The sequence below is a fragment of the Porites lutea genome, chromosome 10 (genome assembly GCF_958299795.1).
Source record: "Porites lutea chromosome 10, jaPorLute2.1, whole genome shotgun sequence".
Classification (NCBI taxonomy): Eukaryota; Metazoa; Cnidaria; class Anthozoa; order Scleractinia; family Poritidae; genus Porites; species Porites lutea.
In genome coordinates this window covers 20,073,909-20,078,971 of record NC_133210.1, presented here as the reverse complement: position 1 = coordinate 20,078,971, position 5,063 = coordinate 20,073,909, and the positions used below count along the sequence as shown (strand labels likewise).

General features: G+C 38.0%; 1 long non-coding RNA gene across 1 annotated transcript; it reads right to left on the bottom strand.

Annotated features, from left to right (window-relative positions):
- Positions 1–534: 534 nt before the first annotated feature.
- LOC140950350 (uncharacterized) lies at positions 535–4,298 on the bottom strand. Its single transcript, XR_012167177.1, has 3 exons — positions 3,097–4,298; positions 2,619–2,689; positions 535–2,413 (listed from the first exon to the last, which is right to left on the bottom strand). It is a non-coding gene; the product is annotated as an uncharacterized lncRNA (long non-coding RNA).
- Positions 4,299–5,063: the final 765 nt, after the last annotated feature.

The following is a 5,063-nucleotide window of genomic DNA, read 5'->3' as shown; positions in this document are numbered from 1 at the left end:
ATAGCGCGCGTTCGAAGTAATCAGTAGTAAGTTTATAATGAATATTAACGCAAGCCGAAGTAGTCAATGATAGTGGTCGAAAGTTACCGAAAGTACCCCGAAGGATTGCGAGGGTGTTCATTCACAAGTTGGCGATAGCGCGCGTTCCAAGTAATGGTATAAGTCTCTATGAAGATTGACGCCAGTCGAGGTAGTCAATGATAGTGGTCGAAAGTTACCTAAAGTACCCCCGAAAGATGGCGAGAGTTTACGATAGCGCCGGTTCTTTGAAATGGCAAGTAAACATGAAGATTTAACGCAGGCCGAAGAAGTCAACGATAGTGGTCAAAAGTTGTTGAAAGTAACCCCGAAAGATGGGGACAGTGTTCATTTCACTGAACGTAATTTTGTAAAGGCATTTTTACGCGAAATTCGATAGTAACGAGATCTAGAGGAGCTACTGAATTAAACCCGCATAAACCCATTGTGGTTCGAAAGCAAACCAGAAAAATAAGCTTCAATCGAGTGAATCATCTATTTCTCAGCTACCTGCGGGCACAAAATGGATAGCGCTCGAGAAGCAACCTTTTAATTCTCATTACTGCGGTAAAATTATTTTACAAGCTTAAACTCAGATTAAAACAATTTTTATTTAATTTTCCCACCAGTTTATCACTGCAGTTTCTTTAAAAGTCAATCCCTTGATTAACTCAACAGTTGCAGCTTGGTATAAATTTATAGAATCAATAGCTTACAACCCACTATTCCACATTCTTTATGTGGCTTATCCATTATCAACTCCTTTACATTACATATTGGGCTTATTATGTATAACGTTATATACATTAACCAAATCTCATTCACTTTAAACGCAAAGCAAATCTCTACCGTCTACCCTCAAGGCAACCGAGACCACAGTTGAGGATCGAGAATGAAAAGTTACAAGATCGGGTAACACTACGTGAAGTTAACGAAGTTGATGCACGTTCGCCAAGTGTACGGAATCCCGCGATCGAAAGCGTATTAGTTATGGAAATAAAGGTTACTAAAGCACTCTATACACAACAAAGCATAAAATAATTGATAACGGCGACGGAAGGTTAACAAGAGCGCAAAAACATTCATGTAAATACATAGTGTTAAAAAGAAGATACACCTTTAAACAAGTCGGTATAAATTTGGTTTAAAACATTATGGTGACAGCTAGAGGCCCTTTTTAGATTTACAGGAGGCCGGTTTTGCGCGAAGCTCGCAAAGACATTTAAATGTTTGCTATAGCGCGCGTTCGAATTAATCAGTAGTAAGTTTATAATGAATATTAACGCAAGCCGAAGTAGTCAACAATAGTGGTCGAAAGTTACCGAAAGTACCCTGAAGGATTGCGAGGGTGCTCATTAACATTATAGTGTTCACAAGTTGGCGATAGCGCGCGTTCCAAGTAATGGTATAAGTCTCTATGAAGACTGACGTAAGCCGAAGTAGTCAATGATAGTGGTCGAACGTTACCGAAAGTACCCCGAAGGATTGCGAGGGTGTTCATTAACATTATAGTGTTCACAAGTTGGCGATAGCGCGCGTTCCAAGTAATGGTATAAGTCTCTATGAAGATTGATGCAAGTCGAAGTAGTCAACGATACTGGTCGAAAGTTACCGAAAGTACCCCGAAGGGTGTTCATTAACATTTTAGTGTTCACAAGTTGGCGATAGCGCGCGTTCGAAGTAATGATACTCATAAGGTTCTATGAAGACTGACGCAAGTCGAAGTAGTCAATGATAGTGGTCGAAAGTTACCGAAAGTACCCCGAAGGATGGCAAGAGTATTCATTTTGACAAAGGCATATAGCCATTTACGATAGCGCCGGTTCGTAGAAATGGTAAGTAAACATGAAGACTTAACGCAGGCCGAAGAAGTCAAAGATAGTGGTCAAAAGTTGCCGAAAGTATCCCCGAAAGATGGGGACAGTGTTCATTTCAATGAAAGCAATTTTGTAAAGGCATTACTGTAAGCGTTTACCATAGCGCGTGTTCGAAGTTATGGTAGGTCTAGTATATGAAGATTAACGCAAGCCAAAGTAGTCAACGAGTACCCCCGAAAAATGGCGAGAGTGTTCATTACAGTCATTTAAGTGTTTAGGAACACGAAGATTAACATTAAAGATATTTTGAATAGACCTATCCTTAATTTCAGAACGCACAAAAAAAAGCCATTGTTGCCCAGTAGCAGTTGTTTCCCTAAGAAGGAAAGTCCTCCTTCGAAAATGTTGACTGCTACTGTAGCAGAATTCTACAAAGTTTTATTTAGCTTTTATATTACTGGAAAAAAAAATTCTTAGATTAATTTTCTAAAGTATTTCATCTTGATCGCTACATCTTCACTTTAGCTGTATCGTAACACGCAGGCATTTCTTCAGATGTCCAACTTGAGAAACACGTCCTAAAACAGAAGAAAGTGCAATGTTTATCAGTAGACTGTAGAAATAGAGAAATTTGAGTACTGGTTATTTTGTGCTCTTGTTTTTCGCGTTGGTTAGTTATTTAAGTGATTTACAGTCTAACAGCCCGTTATTTTTTGGACCGCCCCTGTTCGAACCCTGTTGTAAAAACTGGGGTTATTCAATTCTTCTCAAGAGATAACGTACCTTTCATTGTTGGTGTTGCTTCATCAGCTAGTACAGGTTCCACCAGATGACGATTTTTCAATCTTTGTAAACTATAAAAGTGCAATTTAAAAAAGGAACCTGAACTCAGTAAATATAACGACCAAAGTAAGTATCTGTTAGCAAAATATATATAAAGAATCTCAACGATAAAAAATTCAGGTACTTCTGCCAAACCCAACACCATTTTCGGGTTTAAACGTACTTTTTGCAATAAGCACATATAAGAAACTTATTTTTCTGGCTCCCGTTTGCTATAGAGATAAATGAGTTCATTTCAGTCGTTCACTTCTTTGTTCTCTATTCTCTCACTAGCAAACGACGCCGGGTACTACACATACGATGTTGTGCTCTTATTCTAGAGTATATCAATCCGAACTCCTCGAGCTCCTCGTGGTGCTCGACATCTAGGCTTAAGGAGAAAACCGGGGATTAATGCAAAGAAACATATCCATTATACCTGAAGCGTAGAAAACGCCTCCCCACGTGATGAACAAAAATAACCGGGTAGATTCAATCTAGAAAATAAAAAAGCTAAAGAAAAAGAAACAAGCGCTTAGAGGATGTTACCAACAGACGTAAATTGAACTAATACAACCTATTTTGATTTGCGCCGATAAGGGATATAGATAAGAAATGAAGTTTAACGCCCACTAAAAATATCTGACCATCAGCAGATATTCTTAGTGGGCCGAGACATAAAAAAATCATATCAATAAAGACAAGTCGACTCTGACTGTACCCTCAGATAGCATTTTCCCTGTAACAACAACTGCGCAAAATCGTAAAGTTACACTGTAAATACAATAAATTCATTTCCGACGTCTCCACTTAGATATATTCAAAGCGTCCAGCAAAAGCCTTGTTATAACCTGCAAAGATATAACAGTGGAGAGTCAAACACTTAAATAATTTCCAGGTTCAAATCTATGTTTACTAAGTGAAATATACAATTTGAATCATTACAGTTATTATCTTTTTATGGTATCTAATCATCTAATGGTATATCAGTAATAATAATAATAACAATAACAATTATAATAATAGTAATAATTCTATTAAAAGTTTATTTAACAGATCCATGAAGTGTCTCTTCCATGTTAAATGAAATTATACGCAATTAAAAATAAATTAAATTAAAGTGAAAACAGTTCTCTCCTCAAATAAAATGATAGTGACTGCAAATCCCATTGGCCCTAGTTAAGAGCAGATATCAGGCAAAGACATTACGGGAGTTCTCATATCTTCTCAAGTGGAAACTTTCTAAGGGTATATCTCATTGGTCCTAATTAACAGCAGATTTCAGGCAAATGCAATTGGGTGTTCTTCTTCTCAGACTAAGGAGCTCCAGTCTACCTTGATTGCTGGGTTGGAATCCCAGTTTATCTAATTTTAACAGTAAGTAATAACAACGATAGACTGAAGTATCAGTCCAGGGAACTCCTGACTCCATTGCTTGCTGGGTTGGAGTCTCAGTTTATCTAATTTTCATAGTAAGTAATAACTATGATAGACTGAAGTATCAGTCCAGGAAGCCCCTGAATCCCTTGCTTGCTGGGTTGGAATACCACTTTATCTAGTTTTAATAGTAAGTTTCATCTATTATTGACTAAAGTATCAGTCCAGGGAGCTCCTCTCTCCCTTGCTTGCTAGGCTAGAATCCCAGTTTATCTAGTTTTAATAGTATTAGTTTCATCTATTATTGACTGAAGTATCAGCCCAGGAAGCACTTCTCTCCCTTTCTTGCTGGGTTGGAATCCCTGTTTATCTAGTTTTAATAAAAAGTTTCATCTATTATTGACTAAAGTATCAGTCCAGGGACCTTCTGTCTCCCTTGCTTACTGGGTTGAAATCCCAGTTTATCTAGTTTTAATAGTAAGTTTTATCTATTATTGACTGAAGTATCAGTCCAGGGAGCTCCTGTCTCCAAGCATACTTCCTGGGCTGGAATCCCAGTTTCTCTAGTTTTAATAGTAAGTTTCATCTATTATTGACTGAAGTATCAGTCCAGAGAGCTCCTGTCTCCCTTGCTTATTGGGTTGGAATCCCAGTTTATCTAGTTTTAATAGTAAGTTTCATATATTATTAACTGAAGTATCAGTCCGGGAGCTCCTGTCTACCTTGCTTGCTGGGTTAGAATCCCAGTTTATCTAGTTTTAATAGTAAGTTTCATCTATTATTGACTGAAGTATCAGTCCAGGGAGCTCCTGTCTCCCTTGCTTGCTGGGTTGGAATCCCAGTTTATCTAGTTTTAATAGTAAGTTTCACCTATTATTGACTGAAGTATCAGTCCAGGAAGCTGCTGTCTCCCTTGCTTGCTGGGTTGGAATCCCAGTTTATCTAGTGTTAATACTAAGTTTTATCAAATATTGACTGAAGTATCAGTCCAGGGAGCTCCTGTCTCCCTTGCTTGCTGGGTTGGAATCC